The sequence below is a fragment of the Falco cherrug genome, chromosome 3, assembly GCF_023634085.1.
Source record: "Falco cherrug isolate bFalChe1 chromosome 3, bFalChe1.pri, whole genome shotgun sequence".
In the NCBI taxonomy this organism is placed as follows: domain Eukaryota; kingdom Metazoa; phylum Chordata; class Aves; order Falconiformes; family Falconidae; genus Falco; species Falco cherrug.
In genome coordinates, this window is record NC_073699.1 from 39,093,173 (window position 1) to 39,120,898 (window position 27,726).

General features: G+C 36.6%; 1 long non-coding RNA gene across 1 annotated transcript in view; it reads right to left on the reverse strand.

Moving 5' to 3' along the window:
- The window catches only part of LOC114016920 (uncharacterized), a 41,953-nt gene that overhangs the window by 2,424 nt on the left and 11,803 nt on the right, over positions 1-27,726 (reverse strand). The window contains exons 2-7 of the long non-coding RNA XR_003561690.2: positions 27,207-27,306; positions 18,966-19,004; positions 17,989-18,165; positions 16,894-16,977; positions 16,447-16,592; positions 920-2,495 (exon numbers count right to left, since the gene is read on the reverse strand). This is a non-coding gene — a long non-coding RNA (uncharacterized LOC114016920). The remainder of the gene's footprint in view (positions 1-919; positions 2,496-16,446; positions 16,593-16,893; positions 16,978-17,988; positions 18,166-18,965; positions 19,005-27,206; positions 27,307-27,726) is intronic.

Consider the following 27,726-nt stretch of genomic DNA (forward strand, 5'->3'; position numbering starts at 1 on the left):
CTAATTTTATATTGCATAATAAATCTTCAGCTACCCCTATATGTGACAACTCTGAAGGTTCAATCAGAGGTTGGATGTATCAATGTTTAATGTATCTCTTAATAAAAAATTAGCACAAGCCTTCAATGAAAATAAATGTTCTTGGTTTATGTGGTCTGCTTCACAGGGCTATTAAAATGATTTTTATTACTGTGTTAGTATTCATATAGGCATAATAACAAAGTTAACTATTAGGTTTAACACAGCAACACAGGCACTGAAACATGTTTGCCATCACAACGAAAATGTCCTCAGTCAAACACTGGCAAGCTAAAAAGTACACCCGTATACCAAAATTCATTTCAAAGAAGAAAGAAATGTCTATTTATACAAAACAATCACTCACTTTAATATAACTCAGAAAAAATGTCATATTTTATTCTATATTATGGTGAAAAATGTGTGGTCAGCATGTTTTAAATAAGATAGTGACCAAAAAAGGACAATTATATAACTTAAATGTTGTATTTGACAAATTACTAAACCTTTGCTGAATACACAAGTGTGTTTCATTTTTGTGGAACAGAATCTGTTGTAAGGGTCTCTGATTTAATAAGCAACATTCTATTTTCAAAATAAATGGAATCAAGAAAAGAAAAAACAAGTAATTTTAGAATTCCTAGAACAAAATCTTTATTTTTCTGTAGGTCAGTACACTAGTCAACATATATTGCTCAAGAAAGGATTTAAAGCCAAATATTTTAAAAGTACTCAGCTGCTTAATTTTGATTAAAAATATTTCTGCTCTTATTTGGATAATTAAAAATTGATTTATATTAATGTGAGTATTCTAACAGAATCTACTATGCAATGTTTACAAATTAACTTTCTTCTTTTGTACATAAATTCATGATAGTATTTTGATGAAGAGATTACTTACATTCAGCTATTTAAGACAACAAAATTTCTCATGGTTTCACTTGTGCTGCAGTGAATTTACTGTAAATTCCACCAGTCTGACAGATTCAATCAGTCCGTTTGTTGAAATGGCAGGTCGTATTTGAAGCACCAAATATTTCAAGAACCACTAAAGATATTAAAAGTGACAAAGAATGCAAAGAGCAAAAAGAAGCACATTCTGGTTGTAAAATAAAATTTCACAACCCCCAGCCCAGTCTGTGCATGTTGGAGTAAATATGTTCAGATGACATTATGATGAAATTCGCTAAATGAAAAAATCAACAAGATATTTTAAAGTTTACCATCAGCCTGATTAACCAAGCCTTTATATTTGCCGATCTTTTATGAACTCCAGAAATTATTCCTTGATTTAGTGTTAATCCAATAAATCAATTTATTCATTATTTTTTTGCAATAATTTATGTTTGCTATTTGGAATGTAAATTTTGCTCTCACTTTCAGAGAATGAGTAGTGTCTGTGGAACTCTTATCTGGGGCAGAATATGCACTGTGGACTGGTTGTAGCTATAATTGTATTTGTCTCAGGAGTCTGTCATGGGAAGATGCTGACATCCCAAGTAATCTAGCATAGCATCTAAACATCCATTTAGCTACTAGCTTCAAAAGGGTAATTTATCTTCAAAAATAATTGATGCACAATCTTAAGCATTAAGCAGTGTTTTTCATAATCAAGCTGTATGTAGCTAACATACACTTGAGAACCTATTTTGCGCATCCAAGTTTAAGAAATGCTGACATTTTTCAAATTAAATCTGAAAACAAATTCTAGCAAAATATTACATTATGGTTATCATTAACAAACAGTTCTGAAACTTAATCTTTAAACTGTATCACATTTTGTGGATTAAAAAGTACATTTCTCAGCTATGTTCACATTGTTCAAATTAAATAAGAATGCAGTGCTTCAATAAAATTTTCCCATGAAGAGAGTTTATTCTCAATGGAGTTGTCTAACAAAGGCTAATTTTACAGCTTTGATTGTTTTTTCTCTAAGACATTAAGCATTCTAAAAACCACAACTGAGCAAAAAGGAGATTGCAAATATTGTGACCATTTCTAAAAAAGAATTACAAGTCTGGTAAATGGCATGTCAATTAGTAATATTTTGCAACAGGCTTTACTGGAAAAATTATGTTAACTTATTCTAAATAAGCATTCAAAACGCCCTGTAAAATCTAGAACACAGATACTGACTTCTGATCAGTAGAAGTTCAAGGATGGTAGCAAGATCTATCTTGCTAAAAAGTTCCAAGGTAAGTATAGTTTTAAACTTAGCTGAAGCATAGGTACTGATTTATCTAAATTTATAGATGGGGGGGGAAGTAAATAATAAAAAACACTGGAATACTTAAATAATAAAAATCCATTTATTGATGCCTGGATATTGTCTCCATTACTTGAACTCAAGATCTCCAAATACAATAAAGGCAAGAGAAAGAGAAATGCTGCACTCAACCCAAAGTTCCTTTGATTCTATTAAAACTCCTGAGATACGAGTAAAATACTTTGTATTGTCCAGACATGACATTATCCTCCTGGTTTAAAAAAAAAAAAAAAATAGAAAAAAACTCAAACCAAAAAAAAAACCAGTCAGAATAATCATATGAACTGTTGGTTTCACAAGCAGACAAAGTAATGAAGCTTAACTTACTATAAAGTTTTATCATTCGTTACGTACTTCATCTCTTTGACTCCACTGAGGTGGGAAGACTACAGCAAGGTCCAGCCTGCCACTGCCCTGTGTTGGTGGGTGAGCCAGACAGTGCCCACGACACAGACTATGCAACACTGCAGTTAGGGGTAGATGGATCTGATGGACTTCAGAACTTCTTTTGTCCCATCCCCACAGAGACAAGGCTCCTGCAGCTCCATGTCCCTACATCCAGGCAGTAGCAAGGTAGAGCATGTATTTCCAATAGGTGCGCACATGCACACACGATGCAAAGCATACATACATGGCCAACCACACGGATTGCACAGTGAGAAGGGCCCATACTGCTACCCACATCAACACAGCTTTTGTGTTAAGTATGAACAGCACAGACAGTCCTGCCTTCTCTCTCTTCTCCATCTGACCAACTGAAGTTCAATGTACAGACATCACACAGGATTGTCCCATAGGTGACCCCTAGAAACCTGGTCTCCTCCAGTTGCTCAGCCCCTAGGCTCTCAGCTCCCTACTTGTGGTTCCACTCTGGAGGCTGGCACTCCGACCTTTCTTCCTACTCAACAGCTAGTCTGACTTAAGCTTGACAGCTGTCTTGCATGCACACACACACATTACGGACTCTGCAGCATCAGGCTTTAGACACTCAGTGTCTTGTCCACTTAGCAGCAGCCAGACCCATGGGTCCCTCAGACCATGGTCTCTCTCACTCTCTCCGTAGTGGCTGGCACTCACACCTCTTATCCTATTCATCTGCTCGTCCAGTTTGCAGTTTGCTACTATTCCCATGTACAGGCTTACGACAGAGAGCACGCCCACATACAAGGTAGTTAGAAAGAGGATTTAATATAAATGCAGAATAAGCCGAGGTGATAAAGTACAGGGCTGTCAGAAAAGAAAAGGAAAAGCTGCTTTATCCTCTTTTCTCTCTACTGTCCCACAATTATTCCTACCCAGTCTACCTTGTTCCCTTCCTTTCCCCACTGTCATTCGTTCTCAACACATCCAATCATACAACCTACACAATCTCAAAACTCACTTTGTTGCCCTGGCGTCTCACAATAAAACCCGCATGTCTTAGCTGTGTGGCACTACAGGGGAGAGGATCTTTGCCAAGTCATATTGGTGGATGTCACATCAAGGACAACAGGTTAATTGTTCTCCTCTGGTGATCTAAGGAGCAGCTGGTTCAGTGTATTCCACCAGGTTACAAAGGCTTCTCTACCTTTCACATTGCTCCTCCGAGCACCACCAGGTCCCTGTGTCTAATGTGCTCAGCTTTCAGTCAGACAACCTCTCTTTCAAAGAGTCATATTCTGAGTTTCTACTATGTGGCTGCTAGTTTTCACAAAACTTATAAAATTAATTTTGAGATTTGTCCTTCAGTTTTGAATTTGAAACCACTAGAGGATGGATTAAAAGTGTGATCACATACACCTAATTTTCCAAGGAAATTAGGAACAAAATATTAGCTATCTTCCTTCTCCCTTTACTACTCCACTGTTTTCCTTACTGCTCATTAACTAATTAATTTCTCCCATGGCCAGTACACGGAAGGGTGATTGATTATTTTCTATCTAGTCAAGAAATTCCTTTCAACTCTATATCATTTACCTTTATTACCATCAGCCTTTGTCCTGCTGTTTGTATTTTCCACGTCTTCCCTTATTCTCTCTCAGTTTGTTACTTCAGTAGTACATATGCACTACAAACTGGATTCTTCACATTCAATCTCACGGAACACAAATCCAGAATTGCTACCTGAATTCTCTTTTGCAGCTCTAGCCTAGATTTTTGTCAAACTTAAACCTTGAAAATACACTGAAACTAGTCAGTGTCTACTTGCCTTTTTAAGAACAGTATTTCATCCCATCATTCTTAATTTGTTAGCTGTTCCTGCAAAGCTGGGAAACAGGTTCTGTTTTTCTTCTTCCATTTTCCCCAAGTGAAAACAGATCATGGCTTGTTGCTACCTAGTGGTGGTGATATATAAGGTAAACCAACCTTGTCAAGCCCCTTATTCTCAAACTGCTAAATGTCTAGAATACTTCTGTGGAAACATATTTCAAAACAGATCATTCAGGAGAAAGAATTCTAAAACAAAGACAAGTGTCTTGCAACTGAAGAGATTGGGATCTTTTGTGGGGCAAACAGTGATCTTGCTATCCTGAGTACCCAAAATAATTAGATCTTGACAACATTAAATTTCATGAGGACAAATGAAATAAAAGCTATGTCTGCAAAGTTTTAAGATCCTTGAGGTCTTTCTCTGACATGCATCTGCATCTTGTGCAACAGACTTCCCTTGGCTAAACATAAGCTGCCACAGATGTTCACCTGTGTTAGCTGCTCGCTTTTTTATGATCTCTACTGAAAAAATACAATCTACATTTGCAACGTCCTCAATCACATTAAAAAAACTATTGTGTTAAAAATAGAGGCAAGCAGTATTTTGATGAGTTTTAGAATATCTCAATTTCATTTTGTAAAATTCCTGAACAATGTTACGTATGAGATCCAAACTCAAGTCATATGCCGATTGCTTTAAATTTAATATGAAGAAATTAATATGACAAACATTTAGCATGATTCGATTTTTCTGGAACTCATCTAGTTAAAATAATGCTAAAAGACTGGGTTTTTTTCTAATGCACCATCTGTATTGACTAATAGTAAACACTTTAAAAGTTTGCTGCAATCATTGTGTTCAAAGTTACTCTGATCTCCATTAAATGTCTTATAACTACCATGATTTTTTTTACCTGTTTTGTCATTGCTGTTGGAAACAATTAATAAATATAGTATTACTGAGATACTGTAAATATAAATATTACTGAGATACCTTAAACTCAGAGTGGGTGTGAATAGTTCGGGGGGAGGACCTCTAACAGAAAGAAGGGGGAAAGTGTGGAAAAGAAAGCTGTGCCACTGATCTTTTAAGTCTGAATGTAATTTAAAAGAATTCAGAATCTCTCCACTGGGACTTTAAAAGCCCTTGACAAACTCTACAGATTTTTCACACAGACCATCACTGTCCTTACCAAAGTACTGAAGTACTAATTTTTTACTGTTTTTAAATGAGTAGAGAAAAAGCACTTAGAAGATGGTAGGTCATTGTGACAAATCGGAACATGGTATTAAAATAACTCCAAACAAAAAAATGATGCAATCATCACAAAAAAGTTACAATACTAGCATATCTTATTGAAAACATAAAAAGTTAAGGACATTTATAATAAATACATGCTGTCATTCATTAGTCAATTTAACTCATTAATTTTGTGAAAAGCGCTACCTAGAATCATAGGAAAACCTCAGTCGGGAGGGACCCTGAGCAGCCATCTGTTCAAACTTCCTGTTGAAAACAGGTCTCTAGATCAGGTTATCGAGGGCCTCCTTAAGCCAAGTCTTTAACATTTCTGATGAGGAATATTCCATCATTTTTCTGGGCCACCTATTCCAAATTTTACTTGTTCCTAAGGTGAATAAATATTCTTTTAGAACAGTTTGCATTTCCCTGGAAGTCATCTGTGCCCTTTGACTCTTGCCCTGTCACCATTCACCCTTGTGAAAAGAGAACCTCTGTCTTCTCTATACTCAACCTTTGAGGTATTGGAAAACTGTGATTAGGTTACAGTAGCCTTTCTGTTCCACAGACTAAAAAAAACCCAAATACTTCGATGTTTCTTTATATACCAAGTTCTCCAATACTGTAAACATCTTGGCAGGCCCCCCATGGAGTCCTCTCCAAATTTTTTATTTTTCTCTGGAATTGAAGGAAACCAAAACTGAACATAATTTTACAGGTGTAGCCTAACAAGCAGCAAGCTCAGTGAATTAATCACTTCTGTTGATCCTGGCCAAAATCCTGCTCATGCAGCCCAGGACACATTTGCCTTCATTGCTGCAAGGCACACCACTGGTTCACGTTCAGCTTGCTCTCCACCAGGATTCCCACATGTGATTCTTGCTGGCCCAGTCTTTGAACCTGTTGAGGTCTCTGAATGGTGGCTTTTCCTCCTGGCATACCTACCTCTCCCCCCAGTTTGATGTCATTTGCAAACTTGGTGATGGTGTATTCAATGCATTTAATATATCCAACATTTGTTTAATGTATTATTTTTTAAAACATTATTGGGTTTTAGAACTTACTAAGTACAAATGTAAGAAAGTAAATTTTAAAGTTAAGGAAGTACTGATAAATACTTTAAATAAATAAATATGAACAAATAAATAAAAATCTGCTATGCATTGTGGGTTCCCCATTTTGCCCCCTCTATATATTGAAATTTGATTAACACATTCCCCTCCCAGACATTCATGTTTTCAGTATCATCTGAGAAGAGGGATTAATATAATTTCAGCATATTATTTCTCAAAATACTTCTAAATCCTTAAGCGAGATTATGGTATCTCATGGTGAAAAACACTTTCAATGCTCTTCTGTTCCATTCTTTCAATTCCTTTTCCAAAAGGACTTACATACTGTGAAGACATCCCAAAACAGCTTGCAGCTCTCACTGACCCCTCTCCCAAGCCTTCCTTCCCATTCATTACTTGCAAAACCCTGTGTTGCATAAGGTTTTCTTTGCTTAGTTTTAAGATTCTTGAGTTTCCTGTGTCACTTGTATTTCTAAGATGTTATCATGCTTCTCCCCTCTGTCAAGTTGACTATGTCAATTCAGGAACTCTGAAGAGTGTCAATATATTGTATGAGAACTGATTTCAGGATATAATTTCAACATAAGAGAATCCAAACCAAACATAAATAGATGGTATGGTATGGTACAATACGGTATGGTATGGATAGTCTATCACTCAACCCACATGGTGCTAAAATGTCTTTAAAAAAGACATTATTTTGTTATTCCGTTCCTTATTTTATCTTTAAAACATCTTATTTCTTCCTCCTTCAGATTTTTGGTAGCCTTAGTGCAATCTCATTGGTCTTAGCAGATGTCAATTCATTATAGAGAAGTAGTGCAAGTCAATTTTTTAGCAGATTTTTTATTCATAGAACAATCCAGTTTGGACATACCTGCAGTGATTCATAAACTGAATTGAAATGCATTGGTATCAGCAAGAAATGTGAAAGGTTCTGAAATCCAGTAGCTATTTATTTTGGTATAACTTCAGGACAAATTTCAAGAAAGAACTGAAGTCTTTGTCATGGTTTAACCCCAGCCAACAACTAAGTACCATGCAGCTGCTCACCCAGTCCCCCATCCCCAGTGGGATGGAGAGGAGAATCAGAAAAAGATAAAACCCACGGGTTGAGATAAGACAGTTTAATAATTGAAATAAAATAATAATAATAACAACATCAACAATAACAACTGTATTGAAGAGCGGGGGGAAAGAGAGAGAGAAATAAAACCCAAGGGAAAACAAACCCACAAGTGATGCACAACACAATTGCTCACCACCCGCTGACCGATGACCAGCCAGTCCCCCAGCAGTGACTGGCAGCTCTCAGACAGCTCCGGCCCATTTATACATTGAGCATGACGTTCTATGATATGGAATATCCCTTTGGTTAGTTCAGGTCAGTTGTCCTGGCCCTGGTCACTCCCAGCTTCTTGTGCACCTCCTCACTGGCAGAGCATGGGAAACTTAGAAAGTCCTTGATTTCGAACAAGCACTACTTGGCAACAACTAAAACAGTGTGTTCTCAGCACTATTCTCATGCTAAATATAAAACACAGCACTGCACCAGCTACTAAGAAAATTAACCCTATCCCAGCTGAAACCAGGACAGGTTTTTATTCAGTCGGATGTAAGGGAGGGATGATACTTTCTCCTTTTTTCGTTCAATGCTGGTAAAAGTACTTGCCTGTGCAACAAGAGTGTTGGATGCAAATCTTCACTTGTTTCAGATGGGGGATTAGAAAGCTAGTGTGGTGGTAGATTGGAAAACTAACATATTTTTCCCTTCCTCTTTCTACCATATAATAACAGTTCATTTCAAAAGCAGGCTGTGCAGCATGTGAGGTGCCCTAATCATGCTATCATGGCTGCTGCCTGCTCTAAGTGGGACTTTTGGGAGAAGTGAAGAAAGAGGAAGGAGAAATGCAGGAGACACAAAGGGTTTGCATCTTCCCTGAGAGGACATATATGTGGTTCATAGGAGAACTCTGGCAATTCTAAAAGCAACTGAAATCTTGTGGATTGAAACCCACCCTAGATGAAAAAAAATATATATATATTCTGCAAAGAAACAGCAGGTGGGGTTTCATATACATTAAGCATTTTCCTTGTTTAAACAATTATCTCTTTCTAGTCAATTAGTATGGGAGGCAAAAAAAACCTAAACCCATAGTTCTAAATACTAGAATACTTATGATATCTTCTGTGTATTTAATTTAAAGCAAAGGTGGAGCATTTCTACTTCAAGTCTCTGTTCATGTTGAGTCACATCTCATCTCCTAGTTCCCAGTAATTGCTACAAGCACTGCAATGTATGCACAGGAGGAAAAAATATAATCAGTATCTGTCTTCAATTTTGTGAAGCTATCCCTTTATTTTGTGTGTCTGAAAAATGAACAGAATTGTAAAACCTTACAGGAAAAACAAGTTTCCTTTCCTGATGCAGTGGGCTGACCCCAGCCAGCAGCTAGGCACCACACAGCCACTCGCTCACTCACACACCATCACTCCACTCCCCCAGCAGGACAGGGTAGAATAAAAAGAGCAAAAGCTAGAAAAGTTGTGGGTTGAGATTAAGACAGTTTAATAAGTGAAGGAAAGAGGAAGAAAAAAATAAAACAAGTCATCGCATCAAAAGCACTCACTCACCACCTCCCTCAAGCAGACCAATGCCTATCCAGTCTCCAAGCAATAGCTACCTCTCCCAGACGCCTCTTTCCTCAGTTTTTTATTGATGAGCATGATGTTATATAGCATAGAATACTTTTACAGTCAGCTGAGGTCAGCTGACCTGCCTGTGTTCCCTCCCAGCCTCTTACCCTCCCCAAGCCCACTCCCCGGGGAGCCAGCATGAGAAACACAGAATGCCCTGATGCTGTGGAAAGCACTCACTATTCAGCAACAGCTAAAACATCACTGTGTTATCAGCACTATTTTGGTCACCAATATAAAACAAAGCAGCATACAAGCTGCTATGAAGACATCCCACCCAGACCCAGTAGCAGTATTTTTTCATTTTTGTCAAGCAGCTCAAAATGTTTTCTTTACATTTTGATTCAAATATTGCTTAAGATGCCCATCTTACCTTCTATTCAACTGATGACTGCACTGTCATTTTATCTGTAAAAGTATGTTAGGTGTAACTCAAGTACATCAGTGAAGAATAGTAATGAATACCCAAGGCAATACTTTTGTCTGGGGAAAGACTCAAAATTCAGATACTTACATGCACAGAGCTTCGGCATTTTTGCAGTATATTAATTTTCATGTAGTTGCACTGTGCGACATTCTTTGTAAGATGATATTTCGTCAGTACGTGATATCATCTGACAAAGTAAGAATTTTATATCTGATTCTTCTGAATGCTTGTAAAAAAGGAATCCAAACAGTTGCAGAAATGTGAGCTTCATGGCTATATGTACACCTTTTATACAGCAACATATAAAACATTAATACTCATTTTAAAAATTGATGCAACTGTCAATAAACTATCCTGATATGTAACAACATATTAGTACATTGAAAAACATATATTATAGAAAGCTTATACTGAAAAATTAAAGTAATTCTTCTTCTCTCCCATAACTTCTCCTTATTATGGAATAGTTGGGGTTGGGAACATATATGATGCTGAAATTATTAGTAAGTTAGCCCAGACTAATATTTGCTCAATTATGATTATGAAAAATAGTTTGTAAAAAATGTGTAACTATATAACATTTCTCTACTATACTATCAGTGCCATTACCTATGGTTTCAGAAGTCCTCTGGAACATTTTTTATATAAATGTTGATAAATCATACCATATTTTTAGTACAGGTCTTTCATAGTGATCACAGAAAAAAAAATTGCCAAACTAGTCCTTCATTCATTATAACTGCAAATAAATAAAAGTACTAATTCCAATGATCATATGGGAGAAATCAGATCTTTCAAAGTAAAAGAACTAAAAAACTGAAAAAAATATCCTAGATTTCTATAATCAAATGAAGACAAGGAAAGTTGAGATACTAGGGGTATGCTTTTAAGCATTCTAAAATAATGCATAAACTTAACCTCCCAGTGGAAGACACTGGGCAAGAATACAGGAAAAATTCTGAGGTCTGACTTAAATCACTATTAGGTACAAAACCTGTATATTGTAACAGAATTCTAGATAGATTTTAATGTAGTTCTGGAACATAGAGTCGTGTTATTATTTATGTGTTATGTAACAAGAAAAATTACCAGCGTTTCTTCAAGAAGTGTTTTTGTATAGCGTTATACCATTATAACCGGTTTTTTTGCCAAACTCATATTTTAGGTCACAAGATATATTGTACTTCGTCTAATGCTTTCTCATTTCCTCTTAAGAGTAGGGGTTTATAATTTTCTCTATTAAGTTACTTATAGCTGTTAAATCACCTTTTAGAAATTATTTGTTGTTTAGTTCTTTCCTCACTCTATTGTCTTGCATTTTTTTGATCATCCAATTGGGTTTTTCTTGTTTGATATGTCACACTTCAGTACTACCTGTCATACAGCCTCAATCTGCTCTTCATTATACTTGTGGATCAGCCTTTGGACCACTGACCACTTACTGATCAACTGGCTATGGACACATCTTTGTACCTTTCACTTCTGTATTCTTCCCTAAATACTGAAGATAGCTGAAGTTCTGGATCAATTTTATAGGAATTCAGTTTTAATCAAGAAAGTAGTTTACCATTTACCTTTTTGTTCTCTAGTTCTGATGCCTGGAAGGCCAAAGTAACTTTGTATCCCTTGGACAGTCATATCTTTGTTTCTGTTTTCCATTAAGAGAGTTCAAAGGACATGGACATTTCCAGGTAGGTATTGTCCAACTGCACAGCAAAAAACATGATGATTTGCTGTAAGAGAAATGTGCCAGAACACTAACCTTAGTAGCAGATTCATTGAAGGCTGCCAGTATTACTGAGACTGGCGGAGTGGCACCTTGGAACTGCATATTCAGTTCCACCAATTACTTTGCTAAGATAGGACGTTCAAAGGATGCATTTGCTAGAGCTGTCCTATGGTTCTGCTCTTCTAAGAAGATTTCAAGATCAATTTCCAAGTAACTTTCACTACAAAGGAAATGTACTGCTAAGAATAATCCACTGTGTGAACATGCCTGTGAAGAGGTTGCACTTGAAAGAGAAGGAAACTTTTCAGTTATTATAGCTCTTCAGTTCTGTTGTTTTCTTATAAATTCACTACCTACATTTCTCTCCCTCTCCTTTTCAAAACATATCTCTTAGATACTTCTGAATTGCTAAGAATAAAATCTGTGTCCTAGTCATTAATTTTAATTATTTTATATAGTTTGAAAAATTAGACAGAACCACTGGGTACTTCTAACTCAATGTGCCTGCAATGCAAATTCACAGAGTGTGAATATATAGATGGACAAGCATTCAAAGGATGCTACTCATGTAAAATTATGGTATAAGATAGTATTCAACAGTTAGTCAGTAGAAAAAAAAAATCACTGAAATACAAACTGAGCGTTCCAATGATGGTATGAAATCTTGTTCAGCTCTTCACAAAGTAGAGGTATTTAAGCTTTTCTCAGCTGGTTTCTTGCTGGAATTATAGGTAAACATTTGCAGCATATCTCTGGGCAAACCTCCCAGGCAAACTGTTCACTTCTCTGGGAAGAGATCATACATACCTATTAGGACTAAGATCCAACTATACCTGCATTATCTCATTAAAAAAAAAAAAAATGCTTGGAAAAGACATTAAATAAAAAAGAACAATGTAAAGAAAACAGCCATAGAGCAGTAGAGTTTGCAGTGTAGAAGCATATAAACTGATACCTTAGGCATCTCATATTAGAGACGAAGCAACGGTTCCAAAGGGAGATTAGGAAGATCATAAAGCCCTGTGTGTGTTGACCTAGGATGCAGTGTGATGCAGCTCTAAGAGTTTTGTCAGAATGAGGGAATTATATATTTGTTGTTCAGTATGTTTGTCTACGCCCACCACTGCCTGTAATGCTGACATACCCTTAAAGGACAACTATAGAATTCTGATGACCTTAGCTTATGTGACAAAACTGTGCTAGAAAAGGGATTTTAGCAGCAGTTCTCTATTTCTGACAGGCATACAAATATCTAGGCAGAAGTAATTATGTACTGTTCTATGAGAAACATACACTACATGTTGTGCTACACAGATAGGAACTTGTTAATCATTTAAGATGACTTATGGTCAGACCTATTCTCAGTTTATGAAAATAATATTACAAATTCCATTTCAACTTCTCTCAGCCTAATCTGTTGCAATTAGTGGAACTACTATTTTTTTGTGCAAAGGCAGAGATCAAAAAGTCCATCAGGATCAAGACAGACTACACCCATGCCAGTAAATTAAATGTGCCAAGAGCTACTCTTTGTCACTGAGGCCAATGATCATGGATCAGCCCAGCCAGCATCCACTATATTAAACAGGTCAACTGTCTACTGGAAATGAGCCTATACCTATACAACATACTCCTGAACCATTCCCAAGATTTATTTGGGGGAGCGCAGGCATCATAAGAATCCCTACAGCCAGCACGCCCTACTACTGTTACATTTATAAATAAAAGTGCAGCCTCTTCTGCTGGACCTAATAAAAAAGATCACAAATGTAGGTGTGATTCCTGACCTAACTAAGCTGTAATTCAATTTGAAGTTAATAGTAAGTTAATGCGATAAATAGGAAGAAGAGAGACCTGAACGCTGTAATTAAAATTGACAACATGAATATGCAAGCTGTAAAACTTGATGGTCACACACTGTGCAAAGGTCTGGATATTTGTCAGGAAGACAAGAGGGAGAGGAAAGGGTGATTCATCACTTTCTTCCACTGATGCAAAATTCGGTGATTACTGCCTGGTCAATTTATTTAAAGATCACCATAAGGTTGACTAGCAGGAAAAAGTTTACAAAAAAGATGAATCCAGGAAGAATACAGCATGCTTCAGGTTTGTAATGGAAGAAAGTATAAAGACAGCCAGTGAAGGAGCAGACAAATTGCAATTTCACTCTGACATCACTGGAAAAAAAAGAGGAATTTGAAATATGTGACATAAAAAGTGACATAGCAAATGACAAGTGTCAAAAATGAGAAAAAAACATGAAGATTAAGGAAAAATAAATTAATTTATTGGGATGTAAAACGAGAAGAATTAAAAATGGCACAGTCAAATGATGGAGCAGGAAAACAATCTTACCACTTCAGCTGGAAACATTTGCAAAATGACATTATGATAGCAAAGGAGAAAAGAAAAGAAGTAAGAGTCATGAGCATTTGGAGAGATTTCTTGGGTAACTGGGAAAAGAAGTTAAGTTTTACTTACTTACAGTGTGGATAACTTAAGGCTGTGAGTGGGTGGATAAGAGTTTGTGATGCCAAAGAAACAAGATGGGTGAGGTGAATGAACTCCTTCAAATCAATGGAAAGAGAAAAGGGAGAGAAAAATAACATAGCATAAAAGTGTCATTTCTGACCATCCGCTATATGAAGAATTCACAGTGTAAGATCTCCTACAGAAACAGAACTAAGTGGTAGATATGAGGCTTAAAAAATGAGTCAGGTAATTGGAAATGGCAGTGAGAAATACAAGAGAGAAAAGCAGGCAAAGACCTGGGCAAATGCTAATGTGGGAGGATAAAGAGAGAGAGGTGGGCTAAGAGGGGAAGGTATGAGGTACAAGAAGTGAATATAAATTAACTGGTTGAGAATGCAGATAAAATACTGAGAGACAAACAGGTGGTAGGTGAGTGGTAGAACTCATAAGCCACTTACCAATAACACAATAAATGATTCAGTAAACAAGTCAACAAAACAATTATGGAAGTGATCATATAGGAGAATAACAAGTTGCACGTGTTAACGCACGTGTCAATAAGGGGAACAAAAGAGAGACTGGGCTTGGTCAGTCAGTGAATATTCAAAGCAGCTGGACAGCAGCTGAGCGCCAGATGTTGGGGCTGCCACTACAGTCCTACTGTAGTGAAGTCAAGGACCTATATCAATTTACCACAATGCATTTTGTGTTCCATGTGTGACAGTCCATACCAAAGGCTTATGGACCACATTTGAAGGAAAACTAAGTGCTGCTTTTGTAGACAATGTAGTCATCTCCAATATAGACTGGGAAAACATCAGGAAATATTTTAATAAAGCGATCACTGAATTACAAAGTGTAGGTTTAACCATAAATCCTCAGACAAATGCTATGGCATAAGGTAACTGAATATCACAGGCATGCACCAAGATAAAAACCTCAAATCTAAGAATCATAGCCATTTTAAAAACTGAAAATTAATCTTTAAAAAAATATAGTTACATATTATAATCTATGTACTTAAATTTTCTTAATTTTCTAAAAGATTAGAGAGAACTACATGAATAAAGACAGCAACCTAGTCCCAGGGGATGGTAAGACTGTACATATCCTTCCATTTAGTGTACCATTTTTTAAAAAACGCAGCTTTTACACTAATTTTGGTCACAGAAATGTATCCTGGACAACCAAATCCTGTAAAGCAGGTACATTACTCCCTAAAATCTATACTTAAGAATGAGCTAAATAAAACTGTTCAGGGACTCAAACATGAATATTCAGGGTCTTTTTTACTAAGCATACATGATGTTTTATTTTCCTTGGTATATTAAATAAACAGTCTTATCTATAGGATATTTTATTATTCTCTTTGTGTTAAAAATCTCTTTTAAAATAGAAACATTACAGAAGATTCATCAACATGATGTAACTGTTCTACTATTACATGCTAACATTTTTAAGCTTATTACTTTTCTCCAAAATTTGCAGCAGTATTACTAATTAACAGCTAAATTTTTTTCCTGTCTTTGGTTTCTAACTGCATGATTGTTTCTAAGCATGTCTACAGTGGACATCAATTTGTAACCAAATACTAACTGTATAATAATAACCACAGTTCTGCATAATAAAAATCCCTGCCTGAGACAAATTCACATTTTCCTTTGAACAAAATCTGTAAATATATTACTGAGATTATTTAATACATTTAGTAAATCTTTATCACGTAATGTATGTAAGACTAAAAACTTCTTTTTCAAATAGGGCTTAACTAAAATAGCAGCCAATGGACTTTTTTTTTGAAAGAAAAGATGTAAATAATTTTGTAATAAAATTATCAGATTTCTGTGGAATTTTTCCTTGCATTTCTTTAAAATACTATTTGAACGACTGATCTGATTAGATAATTTCTAAAACTATTATGACTAAAATTTGGAGATGAATAAACAAGACTTACAACAAGTCATAACAGCAGTTTAAAAAAAACAAATATTGTATACGTGTTATTCAGACATGAGGTAAAAACTATAGATTTAGATGAATAAACAATTTTCACTGGATCATTTTTCACATAATCCAAGAACATACAAACAGACTGTTTTCAAATAATTTACTAATTTAAAAACCTGCTACAAAACATAAAAGTAAACTCCTTTTCTAAGTAGTCTGAGTCAATAGTAGGACTAATTGAAAACCTATAAATTCAGTACAGTGCAGCATGTAGTCTCTAACTTGCTCTGCCTATACATCAATAGGTCATTCTCAGTTAATTAAGTGAAGGCATAATCAGCTTAATTTATGTAGTTCTTGGCAGTTAATGATATCTTAGTACAGTACCTGAACATTTGGCCTGCCCATATAACTAGCTGGATATACCAGGTTCATTCTGTACCTCTTCAACTTCAGCTCTCCATTTTTTATCTCATATTCCATTTCACACAGGTTAGTCTGGAGCCACTAAGTCTAATTTCTTGAGGCTAGAGCTGAAACAAAACCAGAACAAATTAACAGGTTAACAAAGCAATATGATTGGACTGCAGCCTGTGATAGTATTTTATGTAGAAAAATCAAAAAAGACGGTGATATTTCCAAATTAACTACTTGTATCATTTAAGTATATAATATTTTTAAATAGTGTAGTAACAACACACAAAGGAATAATAATAGAGAAAGAGATAGGACTGAAAAGCATATTATTATTTTTTTCTATAAATTATATAGTTTAAAAATGGCTATAAAAAGCCAGAATTTTACAGAGCACACTTACAACACATGGTGTAGTACCTCAAGAAAATGATTGTCCTTTTTCTGTTACAGAGAAAGTGTTTCCTTCTGCTGTCTCTGTAGCTCAGCTTCTCTTTTCTGAAGCTGCAAGTTTACACACAAAGACAAACCACAATGTCAACCAATTGGACCTCACTTAAGGAACCAAGGAGATCGATTTGTAAAGCATAGGATGAACAGGACCCCATTTCTGAAGTACGTTGCTCAAACTGCTCTTTCATTAAAAGATGCTCTCTCTTATTGATTTTGGCTTAAGTAATGAGAAAGCTTATCCAAAAATCTTTAGCATTTGGGCTCAAGTTAAGGAAATCAATAGAGTCATTTCCCATTTGAACTGCATATGTGAGTTTTATGTACGAGAGACAAGACAAAGCCCAAATCAGATAAATCAATAACATTGTCAATAGAACATGAAGCTGACAAATGGCATTTTTAAGCAATTAAAGAGAGCTGTAAACATACAGAAGCTAATCAATTACAGTGTTCTGCTATTAACAGTTTTTAATTTATACAAACACTATTAGGAATCCCAGGGAACAGAGCTAACAAAACATATTTCCTGCTACTCTTCAGGGATTATGACAGTAAAGCTTTTGTTGTCTCCATATGTAAATCTTCCGATGCTTCCAGGAAGAAAAGGAAATATTTAATTAATCACGGAATTCCTATACTACTATGTCTACATGTGTAATAAACACAGTGGCCACAGTCCCTGACTATGTTTTTTCACCCAATCTGGAGTACAAGGACAACTGAAGTATGCAAGTATCCAGTAGTACAAGGCATAGAATCATAGAAACATTGATTACAAGGGATGTCTAGTGGTCACCTAGTTGAACAACTCAATCAAAGTAGGACCACAACCAGTACTAGACTGGGTCAGCTTTGGCTTTGGCTTTGTCTAGACAAGTTTCAAAAAACCCCAAGGATGGAGGTTCCACCACCTAGCTTCATAAACTGTTCCGGTCAGCATGACCCTCCTGGTGAATCATTTTTTCTAACATCCACGCTGAAGCTGAAACTTGTGGCTTTTGTCTTTTATTATACCAAATACCACCACTAAGAAGAGTTACCTCCATCCTCTTTGTAGTTTACCTTCAAATTTCTGCTATCAAAGAAATGCTATCAAAGGTCTCTTTAGCCTTTCTTTCACCAGGCTAAGCCACCTCTCATTGAAGATCATGTGCTGCAGGTCTCCAACCATGTTATCTTCTTGATAGGCCTCTTTTGGATCCTTTTCAGTTTTTCAACACCCTTCCTAAACTGTAAGGCCTATATGAACAAAATACTCCAGTTACAGCCCCCTCAGTGTGAAGCACAAAGAAATAATAACTTTCCCTGGTATATTCTCCACACTCCTTCCAATGTAGTCCAGTTTGCCTTATTTGTGATGATGGCATTCCATTCACACTCAGCTTGCAACCCACTATAACCTCTCCTTTTAAGCAGAGCTGCTACTAAGTCAATTAGTTCCCAGGCTGTACTGATACACTTGGTTATTCTGTCTGAAGTGCGGGACTTTGCACTTCTCCCTTTAAGCTTTATTAGGTTTCTGTTGGTCTGGTCCCTAAGTTTCTCAACATTTTTCTGTCCAGCACATCACTTAACCTTCTTTTCCCAATTTAGCCTCATGTGCAAATTTGCTGAAGGTCCATTCTATCTCGTCATCCCAATCATTGATGAAAATAACTGAATAAGAAAGGCTGCAGTATTGACTATTGGTTGTCATCTGGAAGCTAGGCCATTAATTACTATCCTCCGAGTCCTAACGCCTGATCATTTTTCAATCCATCTACCAACCCATTCATCCAACTCATTATCTCAGTTTATAAATAAAAATACAGTTGAAAAAGTGTTAAAAGTCTTGCTGAAGTTGAATTACACTACAGGCTCTCTCTGGCCCATGTAAGCAACCATTCCAACAAAGAAGGCAATCAGATTAGTCAATCGTGATGCCCATGCTGACTGTTCAGGTGCAACAAGTGCATGTGCATAACTCAACATGGGAAGCCCTTCCTCCTAACATAATTCTCAAAATCCAAAGGCACGTATTGTACTTGAAGATAACTTACCCAAAAAATAGTGAGTCTCATCAGCAATAAGAGCAGCATCTAAAAAAATGGGAGCTCTTGAAACAACCATATGTACAGTAACGTAAAGACTGCAGTTACATTTTGCTACTTGAAGACAGCCTTATTTTCCTTCTACTCACACAGGACACATTCATGTTCTACAATTGCTTACGCCCAGCATATAGATATTTAAGGTAAAAGCATTTCTATTCCTATTCATCTAAAGGAATGTACATCTGGAAACATCAAAGAGCTTTGAAAGAGAAAATCAGCCAGAAAACTTGTACTTTTTGACCCAAAATCTCAAAGATTATCTTTTACAGGTATGCAGCTTCTCTTTCTTCTATTTATAGTCCAAATGCACATTCACACTTTAGATAACTGCAATAAAATGCTTTATCAACTACGTAGCAGAGCAGTTTTGGAGCACTTAAAGCAATCAGCGAATGTAGAACCATATTGGCCCTCAGCAACCCAAAATAATATTGCACCTAGTGACAGTACAACAGAGAGCTATGAGAAAGATTTCCCAACAATGCCAGTAATATTGTCTGATGTCTAGTGGATTATGCCCTGATTTTATTAAGGGGATCGATTTCAGCAGTTTCATAGTAAAACTCAATTCAGGCCACTACCCTTCTGGACAGCCATTGAGTAGAAACGGCTAAATTTGGAAAATTAACAGCACAGGAAATTTCCTGATGGCTGTGAATATCAAAAATGTCCTTGACTTTGAACATATGAAAGGTAAATGCTTATTTCAGAGGTCTCAAGTTCAAGAAGGAAAACTGGAAGCTTGGTTTAACTGTTACAGACAAAAGGAGAGAAAATTTGGCTACGTTAGAAGAAAGATCATCCCTCTGAAAAACAGATGCAAGAAGAGTCATCCTTCATATAACTGAATTTGTCCTATGGCAAGAAGAAAGCAACTTTCATACCTAGAGGAATTTAATATTTTCAAAGGAGACATAATAATATATCTATCATTCTGATTTTAAGTCCCACCAGATCATAGGGTGTCTAAAAGCAGACAATTTTAAAACACTCCTCAAGAAATGTCTGAACTGCAGGATGAGAGGAAAGCAGAAGCCTGATCAATAGAAGAGTGGTAAATTAAAATGGACCTTGTGTGGACCTTAAAAGAGGTGAGCAAGAATGGATTCTTATCAGTTTAGGCAGATAATCCAACATTGTGGGAACCTAAAGAAAAAAAAAGAAAGACAGACAGATCTGCAAGGAACTTTTTTCTATTATTGTTAGCATTGAAGACTATGTTCTCATCTATCTTGTACAGGAGATACAGCCTTTAATTGTAGCTGTTGACCAAAAGGTCAGTTGAGCAACTGCATTTGGCTGAATGGAACCTTTCTACAAGCAAAGAGGCTGTAATGACTATTGACTCGCCAGTCACTTCAACAAACTTTATGATCTGTAGACACGTAACTTGACTCTGAACATTCAAGTTCACACCTAGGTGCCTGAAAAGAAGTTTACCCTTCTACAGAGGTGTGCATGTATAGAGTGAGTATTACTCTGTTAATCTCTTTATTGACCACTCATTTGGATAGGCATCAAGGGACACCTTTATGTCAGTGTTTGTGGGTAATTATTGTTAATATCTTCCTGAAAACTAAAGGAATAAAAGGAAGACTAAAATAAAAAACTTTGAAATTATAATGATCCCTGCTGAGAACAACTGAATATATGAAAAAGCTGTTTTGGAGACCAAGAGCTATAAAACAGCTATCAATATTTCAAAGGGATGGGGTTTTTTTCTGTATTCATTATTCTTTCACTTTCCTCTTTACTGTTTTTATATTATAATTTTTTTTTATTCTGTATTAGCTTTTAGTCTCAATATAAAAAAAAAAAAATGGTTAGTTTTAACATCTTGACCATTAACTGGAAGATAAAAACTTTTAGATTTCTTACACCCAAAATGGTTTGCTAACTTCCTTCACTTCTAAGCATGTGGAGGAAAAGAAGGTTATCAGGAGTAGTCAATATGGATTCACCAAGGGGAAATTATGCGTGACCAACCTAAATAGATTTCTATGATGGAATGACTGGCTGGGTAGACAAGGGGAAGGCGGTGGATGTTGTCTACCCTGACTTCAGAAAGGCTTTTGACACTGTCTCCTATAACAACCTCATAGGTAATTAGGTGAGGGGACAGTGAGGTGGATTGACAACTGGCTGAACGGCAGAACTCACAGGGTTGTGATCAGTTGCATAGACTCTAGCTGTAGGCCTGTAGCTAGCCATGCTCCCCAGGGGTCAGTACCAGCTTCAGTCTTCTTCAACTTGTCCATCAATGACCTGGAAGAAGGGACCGAGTGCACCCTCAGCACATTTGCTGATGATACCAAAATGGGAGGAGTGGCTGACGCACCAGCAGGCTGCGCTGCCATTCAGCGAGACCTGGGCAGGCTGGAGGGCTGGGCAGAGAGGAACCTCATGAAGTTCAACAAAGGCAAGTGTAGGGTCCTCCATCTGAGGAGGAACAGCCCCATGCACCAGCACAGGCTGGGGCTGACCTGCTGGAAGGCAGCTCTGTGGAGAGGGACCTGGGAGTCCTGCTGGGCAGCAAGCTGCCCATGGGCCAGCAGTGTGTCCTGGTGGCCAAGAAGGCCAGTGGGATCCTGGGGTGTGTTAGGAACAATATGGCCTGCAGGTAAAGGGAGGTGATCCTCCCCCTCTGCTCTGCCCTGGTGGGGCCTGCATCTGGAGTCCTGTGTCCAGTTCTGGGAGTCCCCAGTTTAAGAGAGACAGGGAACTACTGGAGAGGGTCCAGTGGAGGGCTACAAAGATAATTAAGGAACTGGAGCATCTCCCTCATGAGGAAAGGCTGAGAGCTGGGCCTGTTTAGCCTGGAGAAGATAAGGCTGTGAGTGGATCTTATCAATGTCTACAGATATCTTAAGGGTGGGTGCCAAGAGGATGGGGCCAGGCTCTTCAGTGGTGCCCAGCGACAGGACAAGGGGCAACGGGAACAAACTGTAATACAGCAAGTTCCGTCTGAATGTGAGGAAAAACTTCTTTACCTTGAGGGTGATAGAGCACTGGAACAGGCTGCACATAGAGGCTGTGGAGTCTCCTTCTCTGGAGACATTTAAAACCAACCTAGACGTGACCCTGTGCAACTTGCTCAGGTGAACCTGCTTTAGCAGGGGTTGGGCTAGATGGTCTCCAGAGGTCCCTTCTAAACCCAACCATTATTTGTGATTCTGTGATATTAAAATATGGTCACTGAAGAAGATTCTTATGAGGTGTATAGATTTAGTATAGGTTTAAATATTCCAAAGGTTTAGCAATATTGGACTCATTGATAACCTCCATCACTAATAGAAGTAAGGTATATAATGCAGTCTCCTTTCTTACAGAAAACAGAAAGATGTCTACAGTGGCATGACATCCTGAACATAATATCAATGTTTAATGCAAAAATTAAACCAGTTTTCTAATCTTTAGTGATGGGATGAAAATTTAACATCAACAGCTAAAGCTACAACAGAAAAAAACCAACTGCAAATGAAAAAATAATTTTGGCTACTCCTGAATTTTCTAACCCTAAGAGCAGAGCAGACCCTCTGCCACCCCGCAAATGAAAAGACCATGGTCTTAGTTGAGGATGAAAACATTTTACTGGCTAGGTTTTAAAGTTATTTTCTCATTATACACATTTCTCTAGTCTAAAATGAGTGTAATATGCCTGTATTCATGCTAGTCTCCGTAATCTGGAAAAATATCAAGCACTGAACTGATATTACATCACACACAATCAACAAGGAAATAGTATAGCCTGGGCTATGCTCACTTACTGAAGGCACATGACCTTCTTGCACATGAGAGTGAATAAAAAAGATGGCAAAAATGAGCCCTAAAGAGAAGTACATAAAATACATTGTCTGTTCATTCATCATTATATTCTGGGATTCCTCTAAAAAAAACCTCAAAATCTGAAATAATTTGGCTTAGCCTTTTTCCCCATCAGAACCTAAAAGTATAATTCACCATGGATGACACTGATTTTTTCTGGTTTTCTAACAGCTCTGAAATATGAAAAACTTAAACACTCTCAGCTATCCATGCAATTCCTGCTGCATGCATGACACAACCAAATTGAAAGACCAACTAAAAAGTCATATTTGTGAAAGTAACCTTTCTCAATACACTTTCATAAGGGAGATACTGTACAAGACCAGACAACAGTAAGTAAAATTACTAATGTCAAGAAACATTAATATTTTTAAAATCAATGACTCATCAGCTTCCAGTTTTTCAGGGAGGGTGTTTTCTGGATCCAGTGTATGCCTTCTTTTAATCTGTCTTCACCACTTTACTAGCTATTTTCTACTACCTAAAAAAAAAAAAACCCTGAGCATTGTAAACTACTTCAGTTAGCATAATTAAGTTCTTCCTTGAGTCTTCTCAGGAAAGAGATTGAGAACAAAATGAGGAGTTTACAGAAAACAGAACAAAATGAGGAGTTTAAAAAAATCATGTAGGTCCACGTCATTTACAAACCCAGTCAACACTAGGAGGAAACATTGGTCCTTCTTCTCAGAATCTCAGAAGTTTCACTTCTGTCACAGGTCTTGGTTTTCTTGAGCAGGTAATTAATCCTTTTATGCCTTTCTTCCTTATCAATACGCTCTTGACAAGATTTCTCTAAATGAGAAGGCTCTTCTGTAACAGTATCCATGAACACTTAGAAAGCACTCAGATGAAATAAGAAATGTATAGTCAGCTTTTTTAAAAATGTAGTGTACAGTATATCACTTCTGAGTCCTCACAGTAAGATTTCTGTAATGGTAGAATTTCACAGAAGTTCACATCAATACGGAATTTTCTATTCCCTTTCTACTATAGTCTACAGAATTTTAAAGATTAACTGTGATTAAGTTTGTTAGAAAACTTCTGGAAGGCAAAGAGATGAAGACAGGAATTCTTGCTCCATTTGAAATTACCAAAAGTCTCAGAGAAACCCTTAATTTAATTTTTTATTCTTATCTCAGAAGTTGACACAAGACTTCTGAGTTTTTTAAGTTTCTTAGTTGCCTTTGCTTAAAACAGAAAAAAATGTTATGCTGTATATTTCACAATATAAGTTAATTGGCTCAGAAAACCTGCATTCTCCAAAACACATTTCCAGTTTAAGTCTGATGCTATAACTGTTAGCGAAGAAATAACTCCAGGTATTGGGAGCTGAATCTTTATATGCTGCTGTTAAATGAAGCAGTTGTGCTTGAGAAGCCTCTGCCTGAATGCAATTCATTTTACAACATCATCTGGGGACAAAGTATAGTTTAAGATGTAAACTGAAATGGCATCTTCTGGTAACGCAGAAATATCCCTCAGCTGACTTGAAGAAAGAAATGAAGCTGAAAACTGGACCAGTATAAAATAATTGATCATTTTGGTTTTGGTAGGAGTAGTCTTACAAATGTTTCTTAGGCTGAAAGTCATCCTGTATACGGAAATGCAGTAAGCATGTCACTGGGGGTAGTTATATCTGAACTGCTTAAGGACACAATGCCAGCAATGCTATTCCAATGAACTTTTTCAAAGAAAGGAACATGGATCCGAAAGATGAGCTATAAATCCAGGTGTGCCTTCCAAAATCTACACATTCTTGAATGAACAGCTGTGCAGATTGAAACAAATAGCACAGAGAAAGAAAACAGCTCAAGTATGAGAGACATGTATCTCAGTTCAGCCTCTACTGGAATACATTTTTATTTTCTGCATTTTGCTGATAATATAGGAGTGAACCCCAAAATACAAAGCAGCTTAACCCGCATGGGATTAAACTGGACTTAGTTTACATGTTGTTTTCAATATTTTTGACTGGATCTGTCCACAAAAAAATGGATCCCGATCCATTGCTGAATGACTCTAAACTTGAAAAAAACCTCTGTTTACAAATCAGGAAAAGATGTGAAATGGATCGATAACAGTACGCTACCAATATTAATACCATAACTCCTAAGGATAAATGAGCAAAAGTCAAAAGACAAAAACATGAGAACTTTTGGACTTTTGTATAAAAGTAAAAATTATATTTTTTGTAGTAGGCAAGGGCAAAGTCCACAAACATGGAAAAAAACACAAAGAAAGCGACTACATAAATAAATATGTCAATAAATAATACCTTTAAAAGTTCAGTTCTACTACATCCAGGGATTTTGATCTTTGCTTTGAATGAACTTTTCACTGACTGTTTTTCCTCATTTTTATGAACAAATACAAGGGGAGTTGTGAATATAAAGGTTAGCGCTAAGGGCAACCAAAGCATTTGGTGTAGAAATAATGTGATGAAAAGCAAGGTCACCTGGGGTGGAAAATAAGTACTAATAAAACAATAGATGGAAGACAAAGCTAGAAAAAGGGACTGGCACTCAGAATCAAAGACAGATAGGTAAACACAGAGATTTGGGGGCAATTTAGAATGTAAAAGATACACCTAAGGAAAACTGACATTAAGGTGAGACAGTATGGAAAACCTGGACAAAGAAGGGATACAAAGTAGATAGTGACAGCAGAAAAAGTATTTGAGTGGGGATATAATATATTGCAGCTATTCAAGGGTTATGTAAAGGTCCATTTTCTTTAGGTTACAGTTTGCTTCCTTCCTCCTTCTGTTCCAAACTCTTCTCTTCTTTATACCCACGCTTCACAGACAAGTCCCTTCCCTACTGTTATTTTACAACTTACTTCTCTTTCTAAATTTATGGCTTCAAATTGCTTCCAACTGAAATTTGCTTTTCCCTAAATTTTATAATCCAAACTAGGATTTTATCTTGGAGAGAAACTGTCTCAGCAAAGTCAACTGCACAGAGTTCTCTAAGTGGAATTTGGTACTTGTATGTAGGTTATTCATCACCTGATTCAGCTCCTGTAGCCAGGAACTGAAGTAGAAGTACCCTTTGCATCATATTACTGTTATTATGTCATATGACCATATTATGCAAACAGAGGAGAATTGAAAGGATACAGGCTCCTTCATCTACCTAGTAAGTCTGTGCCAGCAAAACAATACATTCACACTCGAGTTATCTTTGGAAATGCACAATCTACTTTTAAACAGACCTTGAGTTTGTATTTAGATTTAAGTACTTTTCTAGAGTTTTGTATTCTCAACTTAGGCAACTCTTCTCCCCTAAAGTATACAACTAATTTAGGTATTTAAATACTTTATTGCACAAACTACTTCTGTTTTATAGACAATCTTTTTCTATTAAAAATATTTAAGGAACTTAATCCTTTAGACATTTTAAATTGCATTGTTAATACTTCACATATAGGTCATCAGTGTATATGAATATACTATTAATTCATTAACATCTAAAATAAGGTTTTGTTTATACAGTAGAAAACCCTGAATCAGTACTTCTCAATTATTTTCCTTATAGCCTTAGGAATTACAAAACACGTTATTTATAAAATTACTTTTTTCAGAATTCAACATTCATGTCTTTTTGAGTTTTAAATACAATTCTTTTAAAAACTTGGTTAGCTGCAACACTTAAACATGAGTTTGGCAGCAGTGTTGGTGTCACAGAGATTATATGCTTCAAGGAGGTCAATGAGATGACTGCAGAGCTCACTGTAGAATAGCCTTCACTAGCTAATCCGTAATGCAGTGCTGTCAAATTATGAACATGTACCTGCAGTTTTCCAAGAAAGAGAATTCAAAGCAAGAAACTTCATCTGGACCATTCTTTTTTCAAAGTGTCTTCCTCATAATGAAAATAATAATTACATTCACAATTAAAGACCCTTATGGTAAGTATTACATGCTATTATAGAATGCAACATCTATCCACTAAATATACTTTATAAGCTACATACAGATTTATCCAAAAATACTTATTCAGAAGTCCTTGCCAAATTTTTGGAAGCTATATGAAGTATTACTGTTACATGAACTGGCAGTGCCAATTCAGCAGATCTGTAGAAAAAAACCTGCAGTCAGAGAAAAACATATAGATCATGAAAAGACGGAAGGATTATGTGAGAGAAAATGCTTTTAGAAAATTAACACTTCCCAGAAGTTTTACTTAGTAGCTTATGAAAACATTTTGAATAGTTAAGGGTATTACTATATTCAAGTTTCATCTTCCCCTAAATATAGGTGAGGCCATCTTACTTTAAATATACCACTATTAAATGGTGTAACTATCCTCTTCCCATGTTCAGTGCTGCATACATAACTCAAGAGACTCAGATTTGCCATACCTGTAGCACTTGCCATAGGTTGCACGTGACCCTTAGCGTACAAAGATTCTTTTTCTCTTCCTTTTTTCTCTCCACATGGGTATGAATTCTAGTTATATAGCTGTAAGGAGAAGTAGTAAGGATTTATCTTCAGGTTAAAATGCTATTTTTGTTCACTTATGTTTTTACATTTGTTGCTTGCTTTGATTTGTGCTTAATACTCTCTCCTGCCGAACAAAGGCTGCTGCCTGTTGCTGTGTTTTGTTTCTTTTCCACCAGCATATAGAGTTTGTATGCACTTAAGTACAAGCCTTACTGAGAAAAATCCCTCCACATTGAGTTAGTAATTTATATGCTGCATATACCCATGGTACCTAGATGCTATTTACACTTTGAAAGTTGTTGCAGTTTAACCCCAGCTGGCAACTAAGCACCACACAGCCACTTGCTCCTTCCTCCCCAGTGGGATGGGGGAGAGAACTGGAACAGTGAGAAGAAAACTTCTAGGTCTTTTCCCACACACCTACTCACTTCTGTCTTC